Source organism: Adiantum capillus-veneris, chromosome 15, assembly GCF_014529385.1.
Source record: "Adiantum capillus-veneris isolate H3 chromosome 15, ASM1452938v2, whole genome shotgun sequence".
Taxonomy (NCBI): domain Eukaryota; kingdom Viridiplantae; phylum Streptophyta; class Polypodiopsida; order Polypodiales; family Pteridaceae; genus Adiantum; species Adiantum capillus-veneris.
The window spans coordinates 61,447,069-61,463,502 of record NC_140945.1 but is presented as its reverse complement, the minus strand read 5'-3'; the positions used below and the strand labels follow the sequence as shown (position 1 = coordinate 61,463,502).

Genomic DNA, 16,434 nt, shown 5'->3' with positions numbered 1-16,434 from the left:
CCCAAGATAACAGCCTGGCAATATCCATCCCATGACAACCACTCAGTCAGGAATCAACAAAGCCGTCAACGTAAATCACATAACTCAACCAAGAGAAAGGACAGGTACAAAAAGCAAAAGAGAAGGTCTTCCACTGGACAAACCATACGACAAGTCTGGGTAATGAAATCAGAATTCTACCAGACTACCCAACAAAGTCAAGTGAAGATCACCTCCAAGCAAGTCCAAAGATTCATTCCAGTTGAGTTACTCAAAGCACAAGGATTCTATGAGGGTAACTTTCAAATCTGGTTACCTAAGGTAGTAGCTTATCAAGGAATCACCTAGAAAAAGCAAGAAATATCAAGAAATGAAGAACATCCACCCGCTACACCCAAGAGTACTACAACCTATAGATGGATCCCTCGTCAATTACTACAAGAGCAAGGCTTTTACAAAAGTAACAGCCATATTTGGAAAATTAAAACAAGGTACCATCAAGTCAAAGAAGAAACAAGGCAAGTGGTAAAGGAGATCACACCAGGCCCAAGAACAATGTGGGTTCCAAAATCCGCGATTGAGGCTCAACAACAAGAAAGATACACAACTCCTTTACAGCCTCTTAACAACAAAAAGACAGCAACGATAAATGCGGAGGTCACAATTTTGAAGAACACTATCTGGAAGAAGAAGACTTCATCAACCATTGCTTCAACATCATTACCTGTCTCATCAAGCGACCACAATTTGCTACCAAGGAATGAAGAGCAGATATATGCTAATGTATTGGACAACATGGCATCTCAAATAGAAACTAACGAGAAAGGCCTAAACATCAAAAGCATATGGAATTGGATTTCAGGCCGCGATCAGGTAAGTCCAAGTCACCATTAAACTTACATGGCATAAGAGTCTAGAGTCGGGCAGCTGAGCCACTAAATGAGCGAAGTGTCAGACCCAAGCTTCAAGTTAATATTTTTCTGTGGTCTATGAGTCTAGCTAATAGGTATAAGCTCAAGCTGGAGAGTTGAGCATACATAAAGTCATGTCGCTCATGCTGGAAGAGGTGAGTATAAGAGTCAAAGTCCATATAATATATAAGGTGGAGAAGGCGGAGTAGTCAAAACAAAAACACTCACGCACTTGACACAGTGAGGAAGAGTGGAGAAACCTCAACAACAAAAACCCTTCTTGTGATTAGTGAAAGCTTTTGAAGCACTCATGCTATATGTTTTGCTCGCTACGCTAACTCCATGAAGAACCCATCAATACTCTTCTCTCGCACCGCATCTTGTTTAACATGCATAACTCTGTGCAAGCATATAGATGTCCCATCATTGGACATATGCATTAGGCACTCTTTTTTATTCCACCCATGCACTTACACAAACAAATGACGATGACCAAGTGGAAACAGGTTTTATAAGACTTTGCTCAACAGCAATGACTCTGACTTCAAGCTACTAACACTTATCCATGTATATCAAGTCCATACTAGTAGCCATATGGCCATATGTACTTTAACTCAGCATAACTCTATAACATCAGAACCTAAGTACATATAGCCTCGCATTTAATTATGACTAAAGACATTTTTTCCCACTGAGTTTTTCCCTTTAGTCTTATCCAGGTATTCAAGACCTTCATTTTGTATATACACTACATTTTACTTTTACTCTTTTATTTTTATAACAACAAAAACAAGAAGAACCACGATATCCCCACACTACTAATTGCAAATCTACTGACAAGTCAAAAGGGAGAGGCCAAAAAACAGCTTGACAAAGCTTCAAGTCAACTTACAGGTACGACTGCCAGATAACAACCACATGAAAAGCAAACTAGAGCTACAATGACAACGAACTACTGCACCAACAAGTCGATACAACCTCATGCAATTCAAGATACAACAACCAATAGGAGGGGGAGATTTCTAGGCTTCAGATACACTATAGGTACAACTTCAAGGCAACTTAACATCATGCAAATCAACCAGCTGCAGAAGAGGCTGCCACAACAACTTCAACCAACACCAAGACATCAAGAACTCGTCAAGGCCAGCAAAGACATAGGGTCTTGTCGGGGACGACAAGAATTTGGAGGGGGAGAGTTTTGAAAGGACGCCCTTTCAACAACGTTTCCACAAAGATTCCATTAAGATTCTGTAAAGATTTCACATGAAGATGGTGATGAAGTAATGAAGATAAAGATGGATGCTTCAACATGAAGATACGAGTTCATGGACGTCATCGAATATCCCGTTATTATTATTTTGAGCCATTACGGCCACTTTTGTAATTAGTTTACGGAAATCTCATATTTTAAATCGGCACTTGTATTTTGGCCGCAGATGCTTGTATAATGAGTAAAGCCAACTCAGTTTCTTGTAATTAAGCTCTGTAGAAGCCTAGGGACAATTCAGGTCATTTGGCCGGACATTAGGTTTGAAGGCTTGGTATATAAGCTAAAACCTAAGGCTTTGTAAAAGACACATTATGTTATCTCAATTAATATACAGTCGTGGGTTATGCAGCACACAGTAGTGAGCTTCACGCACACACACTGTCGCACACACTAATCACATTGCAGGTATGAGAGTAGGAGCGTGTTAGCATCGAGGAGCTCTCCGCGTCGACGCAAGCAATGCAAGCCGAGGACCACATCGCGAGCACGCTTGCTACGAGCCATATTTGGTCGTAAGTACCTCAAACAACATCCGTTCTGAATGATCAAGTAGTCGTTAGAATCAGGGCGAGAAGCTCTTCATGTTGATGTCTTTGTAGATCAGTTTCGGACACTTTGGAAATTGATGTTTTGAGTCTATTGCGATAGCGATTAGAGGTCTTACAGTTATTTTTTTCAGGGTTTAGGTGTTTGGCCATATAGGATATGTCCTTGTGAGTCTTGACCTCCGATTTTGAGTCATTCGGATATGATTTGAGACTGTTTCGAGCTTGTAGTGTTTCATAGGATGCGTTGTCTGTTTCTTTGCTTTATGGTAGTGTTGTGGTAGGATTAGTGACTATAGAGTGTTGTTAGTGTCTAGCTCAGGGTTGACAACCCAGAGATTGTCTCCATACCCTAGTCGGGTCAGCTACGTCCTCGGATTGACAGTTTGTTGGTCTGTGTTCTCGCTGTGCTCCATCGTCCGTCGTGGCGTACCCGCTAACATTGGCGCCGTTGCCGGGGACGAAGCGCATAAACTAGCGTAGACTGCATCACTCGTGTTTGATAGTATAGCGTTTCTCTAGAGTTTTCTAGAGTGTTGTCACCATTTGCCTTCTTAGTGGGAAGTCAGAGAGCGGATCTCTTGACTGAGGGATAGCCAGGGAGCCTGCGTCTCGCCGAGGTGGTCCACCATGAGGTTGAGGTATGGTTATATTATTTTGTTGTATGTTTAGATTAGGTTTTATGGTTTGTTTGTTTGGTTGTGAGAACTTGAAAGAGACGCGACGGACGATGGAGCACAACAAGAACACAGACCAACAAACTGTCAATCCGAGGACCTAGCTGACCCAACTAGGGCATGGAGGCAATCCTGGGTTGTCAACCTTGAGCTAGACACTAACAACACTCTACAGTCACTAATCCTACCACAACACTACCATAAAGCAAAGAAACAGACAACGCATCCTACGAAACACTACAAGCTCGAAACAGTCTCAAATCATATCGGAATGACTCGAAATCGGAGGGCAAGACTCACAAGGACATATCCTATATGGCCAAACACCTAAACCCTGAAAACCATAACTGTAAGACCTCTAATCGCTATCGCGATAGACTCAAAATAGTAATTTTCAAAGTGTCCGAAACTGATCTACAAAGACATCAACATGAAGAGATTCTCGCCCTGATTCTAACGACTACTTGATCATTCAGATCGGATGTTGTTTGAGGTACTTACGACCAAATATAGCTCGTAGCAGGCGGGCTCGCGATGTGGTCCTCGGCTTGCATTGCTTGCGTCGACGCGGAGAGCTCCTCGATGCTAACACGCTCCTACTCTCATATCTACAATGTGATTAGTGTGCGCGACGATGTGTGTGCGTGAAGCTCACTACTGTGTGCTGCAGAACCCACGACTGTATATTAATTGAGATAACGTAATGTGTTCTTTTCAAAGCCTTAGGTTTCAGCTTATATACAAAGCCTTCAAACCTAATGTCCGGCCAAATGACCTGAATTGTCCCTAGGCTTCTACAGAGCTTAATTACATGAAAGTGAGTTGGCTTTACTCATTATACAAGCATCTGTGGCCAAAATACAAGTGCCGATTTAAAATATGAGGTTCCCGTAAACATTACAAAAGTGGCCGTAATGGCTCAAAATAATAATAACGGGATATTCGATGACGTCCATGAACTCGTATCTTCATGTTGCAGCATCCATCTTTATCTTCATTACTTCATCACCATCTTCATGTGGAATCTTTATAGAATCTTTGAGGAATCTTAATGGAATCTTTGTGAAAATGTTGTTGAAAGTGCGTCCTTTCAACAGTGATAGTTCGGGATGGGGAAAAAAAAACTTGACGACATTCTATACCTGCCATGATAATCCCACATGTAGGATCTAGTCGCATGTGCTGCTCGTCATGCTCCTTAGCCGGTTTCCAAGAGGTAACGTAGAGAGAGAGAAAATGCAATCACATCACCTTGTAAGCAGCATTTGGACCTCATGAGCTACAAGATACGCAATAGTCGCCTTGCATGAAGTGAGATAATCATTTGGCAAATGGAAACCGGGTGACAGGGTAGACTCGCTACTTGGCAACCTCACATGACCACACTCATAGTGTTTCATAACAACATGAGCTACTACAAAGGAGGGCCCACATAGCTAGCACAAAGACTAAGGACCTGGCCGTGTGGCCAGATATCCTGCCTTTCAGGCGATTGCTAGCTAATCAAGTAGAGAGAGAACGAAGCCATTGAAGTTCTGTCACTTCATTTAAAACGTCAACTTTTTTTTCTCTTATGCCCTCGAAATCAATGGGAACCTCAACAAATTGCAAAAATTGCCTTCATTTGGACATAGCCACAAGGCAAGAATCCTACCACAATAGCAAACTCCTTTCACGACCTTCCCTAGCAGCTATTACCCCAACCTATCTAACGTAATCATGGGACTCCATGGCTACCAGCAAACAAGACAGGCGGGCTACATAGAGGGTGGAAGCGACTTGGCCTTTGCAAGTTAGGCTTAGGATCTTGAAGTCAATTCTTATTCCCTACTTTCTATACTTTCTCGTATTGGTGGACTAGTCTGCTAGAATGCTCCAAAAATGTACTTTTTTGATGTCCAAATTTCTATGGAATACTCCAAGGGATGTATCAACATTGGTTGCATGGGATTAATCAACACTACATTATGCTATGGGGGATTTAATATTTTAAATCTAAAAGCACATGTAATGGAAATGGAGCTTACTCTCATCAAACATGTTTTGCATACTAATACTGATTTATGTTCTTTTTTGGAAAGTGATGGTGGATGCTTTATTTTTTTACTCTCATTGTACTTGGTTTCTATCTACTTGGGATAAATTCTTCATTGTCGCTCCTATCAAAACTTGTTCTGATGTATCAAATATGTTTCTTAAATCTCAAAAACAAATGGGCTCCTCTTTGGTATGCCAAGGAAGAGCCAAATACACTAGGGACTCCATAGGCTTAGAAATCTATTTCAGAGTTTTGTATTTAAACTTCCACGTGATGTGGTTACTTAGGATGGGACTCATTCCCTAACCATAAATAAATTTTCACACCTTTCCCTTTTCTCCTCTAGGGCATGTTTATGCCACCCCCCCCCCCCCCCCGCGAGCCCCCGATCATTAAATGTTGTAGGGTTGGCCATGAGTTCAATGGTCTCAATATACACCCTATTGTGATCACAGTCTTGTGTGAGGTAGTAAGTGCAAAGCAAGCTTTTGTATCATGTGGACACAGACAAACATGATAGGCTTTGTCTAATTTCCATAGAATCAGAGAAGGAGAGAAACCTCATGCAACAAGGTGGAATATTTCTTGGACCTAATTGTGTTAGAAAATATAATGTTTAGATAGTCTACATATAAAGCTTAAACTAGAAAAGATCTAAATTTCTTGGAAAAGCTCTAAATCAAAAGCTTACAAAAAAATCACACTCCCCTTGATAGTAAGGAGGGTGTATGCCGAGGAAATTTCATCCCCTATTCAATGGAAAACCTTTGCTTTTGCTATTTCTAAATTGATGAAATTTCCTAAGCTTTTGTTTCTTTCCCTCTCAAGTCTCTCTCTTTCTTTGTGTGTGCGCGCACTGGAAGTCAATGCTTGTGTTTGGAGATAAATGCATAGTTTCCTTGACATTGTATGTTGGATGGTTGGATTTGCATTCCATAGCCAAGAGTGTTGGTGTAGGCTCTCAACTTCTCAACTAGCTTGGAGAAGGAGATGGAGCTCTTGCACTTTGCACTTCACACAATGAGAGTGTGTGTGGGAAAGTATACCCCCCAAGCTAGCCCCCTTCTTGCTTTGGTTGACCCCCCCTTGTACCCCTACAAGACTGGCCAATCACATGCAGGATGCATTACAAGCAACAAGGGTAGTCTTGGGACAAGTGTCCCCCTTTCCCCTTTGAGATAGAGGACTTGATACATGCAAAAGCAATTTATTTAATCTACTAAATTATAATTGGACCCCTTGGGAGGCTAACCAATAGGCTTTAGGCACACCATGAGGGAAACATGAGGAGGAACTTGACAAGTGTCCTATATGCTTTCTTTTTACCAAGCTTGCCTTGTCTGAGGGTGTGTGTGTTCTCTCTCTAGCCCTCTCTTGTAGGGCTCACCCCCTCCTTGTAGGGATGGATGACTTTGTGGAACACCTTACCCTCAAGCACCTTAGTCAGCAAGCATGACAAAGCACCTCAAGCTTGTGTAATGTTCCCACAAGCATCTCAAGCTCCCTAGTCGGCAAGCACGACAAGCACCTCAAGAATCTTAGTTAGCAAGCATGACAAGCACCTCAAGCATCTTAGTCATCAAGCACGACAAGCACCTCAACCTTGGGTCGGGTTCCCACCTCAAGCTCAGCCCTAGCTTACCTAAGGTCAATTACCTAAGGTCAAAGGACTTTTTAACCTAAGGCCTTGCTCTTTGACATACCATCTCTCATTTGGACCCCTTTACCATTGGCCCCATGGTGAGATAGATCTGTAAGATCATGTCTATATTCTAACCCTTGTTCCCGTTTATTCTCTCACATTAAATGATTAGTTTAATATGAGAAAATCATTTGGGTTCGTTAGATATTAGATTTTATGACATATAGTATGACTAGACTCACTAGCGTCTATATACATGCTCTTTTCCCTGTGGGTGAAGTAGATTCTCCTTTTAGGGAACTTCATGTTGGCAGCCATGTGGTTGAACCATGGTGCTCCTTGGATAACATCCTTATGTTGGAGAGGAGAGATGAAAAAGTCTTCTTTATCGATGTAGCTTTGGACATGAAGCCTCAACTTCCCAATTAAGGGAGAAACGGAGGCTTACTGTCCCTTGAAAGCTACATCGGCAGTTACAGTATCTCCCATCTCGAAAGCTTGAATGCCCAACTTAGTGGCGAGCTCCATTGATATGAAGTTGTGAGTAGAGCCAGGGTCAAGCAAGATGAAGGCATCATGATCCCTTAACTTTCCCCAAGCATAGGAGAGTGGTGATCTTTTGCAATGAGAATCTTCTTTTGGAGCTTCAATAGTGGAGGCTCTAGGAGTCTCATTGCGGGCATTTCTCTTGGGGCAAGAACGATAGCCATGTCCTTGCTCCCCACACGTCACATCCCCTCTGTTCTTGATCATTTTACTCACTTATGGAGGCATGCGATACTTTTTATAATTACTTGAGGTGATGCTCTAGGAGACCATAGATAGCATGTACGTTGTATGACTCGTCCACATTGTTTCCTACTTTGTGCAATGTTCTTTAGGGCTAGTATATCTCCAATATATTGTGACAGTCACTTTACGTAGTGACTTACTTTCAATGTAATCTATCCATGCATTTAGATCCACGATTAGTCTCTTGCTCTTATAATGGCTAAATACCCTTGTGCTCAATCTTTGGATGGCTTAGGTACTTACAATTGGCAAGATTCCATGGCTTAAATACTTACAATGGGTAATATTACATGAAGAATGATTGTTTTATCAGTTGTGTTTGCTTGGTTCCAATTGAGTTTGCTTGATTGTTTGACCATTTTGAGTTCGCTTGATTGAACTTTGTATTGTCAAAATATATCACATTAGCTTGAAATTTTTTGTCATGTTAATGAATATATTTTTTCTCATTTCTTGCTTACTTTTTTCTATTTTGTCATTGGTGCACATTTGATGTAGATACTCCATACATCATGACCGGCAAACTCACAAAACTAGAGTTATTGTTTATAGAGGAGTTTATCTGCCTGAAGCTTCATTGTGCTTGAGAGATTTGGCAAAGCATTCGGTGGCATAGACATGGTAATAGGAGGCCAACTAGAAAATGAGTCCTCACAAATATTTGGCCAAGTAGTGAGAGTTTTTGACTCCCTTGAGCTAGCATAAGGACTTGACCATGCTTTATACTTGCATAAAGATGGTAGAGGCTCTCTACGACAACTAGAAGATAAAGGAAAACCACCCACACACTGAAGACCAGCCTCGTATTGGTGTCGAGGCCCAATCACAAGTGGTGGTTGCAGTAGCACGATCAACACTAGATACAGGAAACCTTGTCTCCCGTATGCTCTGTATCTTTTGTCATGCCTACATTGAGTACATACCAGCTACTAATGTTGGTGAGGATAGATTTTGCATCATACTAAAGTAACCATGCTTGAAGATGTATTTTCATATGATTTTTATGCAGAAAAGGTTGTGAAAGGGGACCAAAACCTAGGGAGAAGGATACTAAGTGAGCTCCCCCCCTCCCACCCCTGCCATTCACTACCAGCAGATACCACCCATTGTTGCCTCTACCACCGGTGGCAAGTGGTACTTTTTTTGAGCCACTATAACCCCTCTTGCTCCTCCACATTGCACCACCAACTTCCAAGCTCTCCCTCTCTCTCTCTCTCTCACACACACACACAATCTCTCATGATTTCTTTTTCCTCCCTCTCCTTTGTTTCTCCCTTCTTTCTCACTATGCCTCTTCTCTCTCTCTCTCTCTCTCCATCTCTCTCTCTCTCTCATGATTTCTTTTTCCTTCCTCTCCTTTGTTTCTCCCTTCTTTCTCACTATGCCTCTTCTCTCTCTCTCTCTCTCTCTCTCTCTCTCTCTCTCTCTCTCTCTCTCTCTCTCTCTCTTTAATCAAATAGAATTTGGTACTATATATTTTTATTTATTTTATTTTTTATTTTAAAGCAAGACCTCAGGCTTGCGGGTGAGCCCATATTGGCTCTATGGTTGGGAGATGAGCCTAATGTCTACCCATTACGTGTCTAGGAGTGAGTCTCATTTGCGATTCTGCATGCACACCCGTACTCATGTGGGCTCATTGGTATGGAACACTGGCACTTACGATAGAGGCTAGCCCAGTGGTTGCAGGTCCTCAAGCTCTGGAGTGAGCCCCTATTGGCTCTATGGTTGGGAGTGTTGGGGTGGTAAAGCCCAATGTACCGCACATAAGTGTTGGGCGGCCGGAGACTAACTGGAAACTAACACTGACCATTCATTCTACATATAACAATAAGGACTCATAACCCTAACACTATTGTGTTTGGAGTCCACCCAAACCTGTGTCTCATCTCTTCTCCATGGTTGCACACACACACACACGCTCTTGCACACGCACTTCAACTAGTATCAGAGCTCAGGGATTGGGAGTACCATTGGAGCTCAGCGGGGAAGCAGGAAGAGAAGCAGCAAAAACTGCAGCACATTTTTGCAGATCTATTTTGGCCTATCAAAACGTCTTCATTCAAGCCGATTCTCTCGCTTCTAGATTGATTTTTGTCCTCTTCAACTTTGCAGAAGAAAGTTTTCTCAAAATCTTCACTAATTTTGAGATACGTCACTCAGATTGCCTGTAGGTCATCATGAAGTACAAGCTGCACATTTTTAAAGATCTGTTTTGACCTGTATTTCATGTCCATTCTCGAGTTCCCAATCTTTTTTGCGTGGTCTACAACTTTGCAGAAGGAAGTTTCTGCAAATTTTGCACGGTTTGAGAGATATTCAGTTTAGACAGTAGGGTGGTCTACCTTTGCCGGTTCTTCTTCGTACTGGTTTTTGTTGCAGACTCTTTTTTGCAATCTCTATCACATGCATATTTGATTTAAGATCTTGAGGGTCTGTTAAATCAGACAAACCGCCACAACGGTTATAGAAAAGGGTTTCTGTGGTTGATGTAAGATCTTATGTGGTTTATGTATTGTGATGGACATATGCAAAGCCTATTGTTGAGGGTCATGGTAAGGTTTTATTGAGCTGCGGGATTCTCAAATGTGGAGATCCTTTCAGTGATACAGGTTTTGGAGGAGCCCCCGAGATCCCCATAGTTTTGGCATCGACATAGGATGTATGTTTATGCGGTTAGTGCTGTTAGGAAATATGATGTAGCTAAGTAGATAATTGAGTAGATTACTTAATGGAGAGAGATAATTTTCACACACAAGAGATTAGAGAGAGAGAGAGAGAGAGAGAGAGAGAGAGAGAGAGAGAGAGAGAGAGAGAGAGAGAGAGAGTGTACACACGATATACGTGGTTCACCCAATGTGGGCTACCTCCACGGGAAAGCAGCCACTCAATGGCTTTCGTACTTTAAAACAAGAAGTAGGTTACAAAGGGATTATACCCTTTTGGAGCTCCCGCCTTGCTTCACTCTCACCACCTCACACCCACCTTGTTGCATCAACTTCACATTGTGAAATGTGTGTAGGAATGGCCTCCTTTTATAGGCCAAAAGGGCTACCCTCTCTCATGAGAGGCAACCATGTGTAGCCGCCTTTGTGAAGATAAGTCCAAATCGGACCCTCCAATCCACCTATGTGTGGCCGCCCTTGAGAAGACAAGTCCGCTTTTGAATTCGGCCACCGGCCATCGGCCATTGACTTCCGACCACCGGCCATCGATCATTGACTACCGGCCACCAGCCAACCGACTGGTCGTTTTCCGACCACTTTTTCATCGCCGTCCGGCCATAATATTCCGGTGAAAAGGAATATTCCAGCGAAAATTTTGATTTCCGACGAGTGCTTTTATTTTTTGGCGAGTTATTTTTCTTCACACACGATGGATTCTCCTCATAACGCGGGCCTTACAAATGTGCGTTTTTAACATAGAAAATTACAAGAGGTAAATCAGGCTCCATACTTAATAAGTGCAGTATTGGTGTGCATCTGCTGACCCGCCATTGTTGGCATTGCTGTCATTTTTATGCGTATGCATTTGACAATTTTCAGTTGGTCAGAGACACTCTTCTAGACTTGGAGACACTGACAGTGACAGTTCTTTGAGATTCTATCTTGCCGGTTTAGCCACTTTGTTCAGCGTTTTAGTCATTGTACACATTTGTTTTGGGTTCAGAAGTCAGGTTTGCAGGGGAGACTCTGTCGAAAAATTTTCAAGTTTCCTATCATCTTCTTTAGTGCTATCATTTTTGTTCCTTGTTGACTGATGGCTTCATCATCGGAGAACTCTTTCTTCAACATTGAGAAGTTAGATGGCACTAATTTCCCATTTTGGAAGGAACAAATTTACAATGTCTTAGTTTAGAAGAAGCAGATTTAGTTGATGAAGATGAAGGGGATAAAGCCTAAGGATATGGATGATTATGATTGGCAGGAGTTGGATGAGCTTGCCAGGTCAACCATCATGCCGACTTTGTCAAATAATGCGTACTTCAATGTGAACATGGAAAAGACTAGCTATGAGTTGTGGAAGAAGTTATGTGACCTGTATGAGAAACAAAGTGTAGCATCACACGTTTATTGGCTGCAAAAGCTAGTTGATTTAAAGATGGATGAGGGCACACTCATGTGCAACCATCTCAATGAGTTCAACACAATTTTCAGTCAGCTTCTTGCGCAAGGAGTTAAATTTTGACAATTTGATCAAAGCAATGTTCTTGCTAGTTACGTTGCCAGAAAGTTGGGATACTTTTCGCACAACCATAAGTAACTCAACACCTCCTAATGGTTTAACATGTGCTGATGTTGAGGTCAATTTGCTTACTCAAGAGGTTCGCACAGCCATAAGTAACTCAACACCTCCTGATGGTTTAACATGTGCTGATGTTGAGGTCAGTTTGCTTACTCAAGAGTTTAGCAGGAAGAATCTTGATACTTCTTGTGGTACTAGCAATGCTCTCGTTGTTCGTGGTCGATCATAAGAAAAGCGCAAGCAGAATCAGAGAGGAAAATCTCATAGCAAATTACATGGCCAAAAATACATTTGAGTGCTATCATTGTCACAAAAAGGATCATATGAAGAAAGAATGTCAAAAGTGGAAACAAGAGAAAGATAAAGACAAGAAGCAAGAAGAAGGCAAGACTAAGGAAGGAAGTATAAAGATTGAAGAGATCAACAATGTTTTTGTTGAAAGATTTTGATGGAGACATTTACATTATCTCACATTTGCCATAGATTCAACATTTTTGGTTGCCACTGATGATTATGCTTTACATGTAAGAAATGCGGAATACAATAAGGATCTAGTAGCAAGGAGAGTAGAGAGAGACACGATGCAAAGTAGATTAGTGGCAAATCAAAAACTTTAGATTAGCACACTATACAAATTGATGGCATGATCCACCCATGCGCTCTCAAGGTAGAGCTTAGATGGCGATTTAGACAACTAGAGCAAGTGAATACAAGGGACTAATAATCCTTACACAAGGATGTGCTGTGTGCGTCAAGTGTGCACACCATTCTACCAAAATACTCATGAAAAGGCCTCCTTATATAGTTGTAAGGGAGCCTCTAAACGCCCATGTGTAGCCGCCCTTAGATAGCCAAGTCCAAGTAGGACTCTCCCATGCGCCCATGTGTAGCCGCTTTCCGGCCAAAGACCACTGTCCGCCGACCACCGACCAAAGACCATGGACCACCGGCCACCGGCCCCACCGAACAGCCATTTTCCGATTGTCTTCCGGTTGTCGTCCGGCCAAGATATTCCGGCGAAGGAAAAAAGAAAGTCTCGGGGGCTTCTGCCCCTGAGGCCCCCAAAGTTGCCCCTGAATTTTCTCCGTACCACCCACGATCACAAATAGAGATCTCATCAGCGTGCATAGCTGGAATCCACCAAATATATGTGCACCATTGGCTTCTCCTCATATGGGGGCCTTACAAACTGTGTAGCATATATTGTCGTGGCAAAACTTAGAGAGGTGGGCATTGCAAGTATACCAACACCCCCCCTCAATGAACACCCGAAGATGCTCTATGTTGGCTGTGTGCCAACTCCAAGTTGATGAAGATGTCGAAGTAGCCGGTCTTTCCCTAGAGCTTTGGTGAAGATATCTGCACAATTATCTTTAGTAGGACAATACTCTAGCTCTACAATTTCATCCTCAATTAGCTCTCGAACATAATGATACTGAACCTCAATATGCTTTGTGCATGCATGGAAGACAGGGCTCTTGGCAATCGCCATGCAACTCTGGTTGTCGCATTGAAGTGTTGTTGCTGAATGAAGAGAAACACCTAAGTCCTTTAGGACTCGCCTTATCCAAACTGCTTCACAAGCTGCAAAACAAGCAGCTTTATACTCTGCTTCCGTTGAAGAAAGAGCGATGGTTGGCTGCTTCTTGCTGATCCAAGAAAACACTCCAGAACCAAGTGAGAAACAAAATCCAGAAACTGACTTTCTAGAGTCACAATCTCCTGCCCAATCAGAGTCACAATACCCACTAAGAGTATTTGTGCCAATGCCATAGGAAATGCCATGGCTTAAAGTACCTTTGATGTACTTAAGAACTCGCATACCTGCCTTCAAATGATATTCTCTTGGTTGGTTGGAAAACCTTCTTAAAACACCTACTGCAAAAGAAGTACCCGGCCTAGTGTTGCACAAGAAAATTAAGCTTCCCACAAGTTTTCTATATTTTTTAATGTCGACTAAGGGAGAAGAATCTTCCATGGAGAGTTTTGCATTTACCTCCATTGGAGTGCTCACAGGTTTGCAATCTATCATGCCAAAAGCTTTTAGGATCTCTGTTGCATACTTTTGTTGAGAGATGAAGATGCCTTTTGAGGATTGCCAAACCTCAATCCCCAAACAATAATGCAACAAACCTAAGTCTGTCATTTCGAATTCAGAACTCAAACTCTCACGAGTTTTTTGGATGAGCTCTTTGTGATCACATGTGATTATCAAGTCATCAACATACAAGATAATAATGACTTGTTTTCCATTCTCTCTAAGTACATATAAGTTCGCTTCAGAAGCACTTCTTCTAAAGCCAAATTTTTTTAAAAAACTTATCAATTCTGACATACCATGCTCTTGGAGACTGTTTCAGGCCATATAAAGCCTTCTTCAATCTGCAAACCTTCTGTTTTGAATGGGGTGTCTCAAACCCTGGTGGTTGCTGAATATACACCTCCTCCTTGAGAATTCCATTCAAAAATGCAGACACGACATCCATTTGGTAAACAACCCATAAATAGATAGCAGCAAGAGCAAGCACAAGATGAATAGTTGTCATTCGAGCTGTGGGAGCGAAGGTGTCACTAACATCAAACCCTTTGACTTGAGAGAATCCTTGTGCTACTAACCTGGCTTTGTACTTTTGCAAAGAGCCATCATCTTTATGTTTGAGCTTGTACACCCATTTTGTGCCAATGACTTTCTTCTTTGGAGGCCGATCCACTACCTCCCAAGTGTCATTCTTTATGATGCTGTCGTATTCAAACTGCATCGCTTCCTTCCATTTTGGATCAGCCATGGCCTCGTCGACGGAGGCTGGCTCCTTCGCAGAGCCCACAATTTCTGTCATGAGAGCCATGTTGACGATGTGTTTGGAGGCTCTCCTTTGCTCCTCTATTCTCTTTGACCGTCGCAAACCCCCCTCCTCTTCACGAGGATTGTGAACTTGAGGGTTTCGAGCGTCAAAAAGTTGTTGAGCCCACTTTGGTAGTGGCTTTTCCTGTGATGCTGCAACAGGTTGGTTAGATTTATTTGAGTCATCATCAGACAACTCCTCCTCTTGATTTTTTACCTGACTTTGGTCTGGAACATGGTGAGTTATTTCTTCATTTGATGAGAAAGTGGACGAACCTGGTTTCTCCACCGTATGTGGCCCTTCTTTAAATACCACATCCCGACTTGTGAGTATTTTCTTTGCCTCTGGATCATAGTGTTAAGTATGGAGCCTGATTTACCCTTGTAATTATCGGCATGTAAAAGCGCACATTTGTAAGGCCCCCATTATGAGGAGAAGCCATCGTGCGTGAAGGAAAATCACTCACCGGAAACCAAAATTTTCACAGACCAGAATCAGGGGCAACTTTAGAGGCCTCAGGGGCGGAGGTTCCCGAGACTTTTCTTTTCGCCGGAATATTCCTTTTTGCCGGAATATTATGGCCGGCCGGCGTCTGGAAAACAACCGGTCGGTTAGTCGGTGGCCGGTAGTCAATGGCCGATGGCTGGTGGTCGGAAGTCAATGGCCGGTGGCCGGTGGTCAAAAGTCAATGGCCGGTGGCCGGTGGCCGAATTCAATGGCTGGTGGCCGAATTCAAAAGCGGACTTGTCTTCTAAGGACGGCCACACATGGGCGGATTGGAGGGTCCGATTTGGACTTATTCACACAAGGGCGGCTACACATGGCTGTCTCTCATAAGAGAGGGCAACCCTTTTGACCTATAAAAGGAGGCCATTTCTACACACATTTCATAGTGTGAAGTTGATGCAACAAGGTGAGTGTGAGGTGGTGAGAGTGAAGCAAGGCGGGAGCTCTATCAAGGGTTTAATCCCTTTGTAAACTACTTCTTCTTTTGAAGTGCTAAAGCCATTGAGTGGCTGCTTTCCCGTGGACGTAGCCCACATTGGGTGAACCACGTATATCGTGTGTACTCTCTCTCTCTCTCTCTCTACTCTATAATCTCTTGTGTGTGAAATCTATCTCTCTCCATTAAGTAATCTACTCAAAAATCTATTTAGCTACGTCTTATTTTCTAACAACTGGTATCAGAGCATGGTTTGCTCGTAGCTAAATTATCTCAAGGAAAGGATTCCTTGAATTGAGTGGGAGTTATGGAGGAGGAAGGGAAGCTCAAGATTGAGAAGTTCAACGACAAAAACTACCAACATTGGAAGATGCAGATTGAAGACTATCTCTACCAGAAGGACCTCTATTTGCCACTAGGCGGTCTTGCGAAGAAGCCTGCAACAATGGCAGATGAAGCATGGATTGTCCTTGATCGAAAAGCACTGGGAACAATTCGGTTAAGCTTGGCGTCAACGATGGCCTTCAATGTTTCGGAGATGAAGAC

The 16,434-nt window shown here is 42.6% G+C and overlaps 1 pseudogene; it reads right to left on the bottom strand.

Moving 5' to 3' along the window:
* Positions 1 to 13,381: 13,381 nt before the first annotated feature.
* Positions 13,382 to 14,134, bottom strand: LOC147440762 (secreted RxLR effector protein 161 pseudogene; annotated as a pseudogene).
* Between the last annotated feature and the right edge of the window lie 2,300 nt (positions 14,135 to 16,434).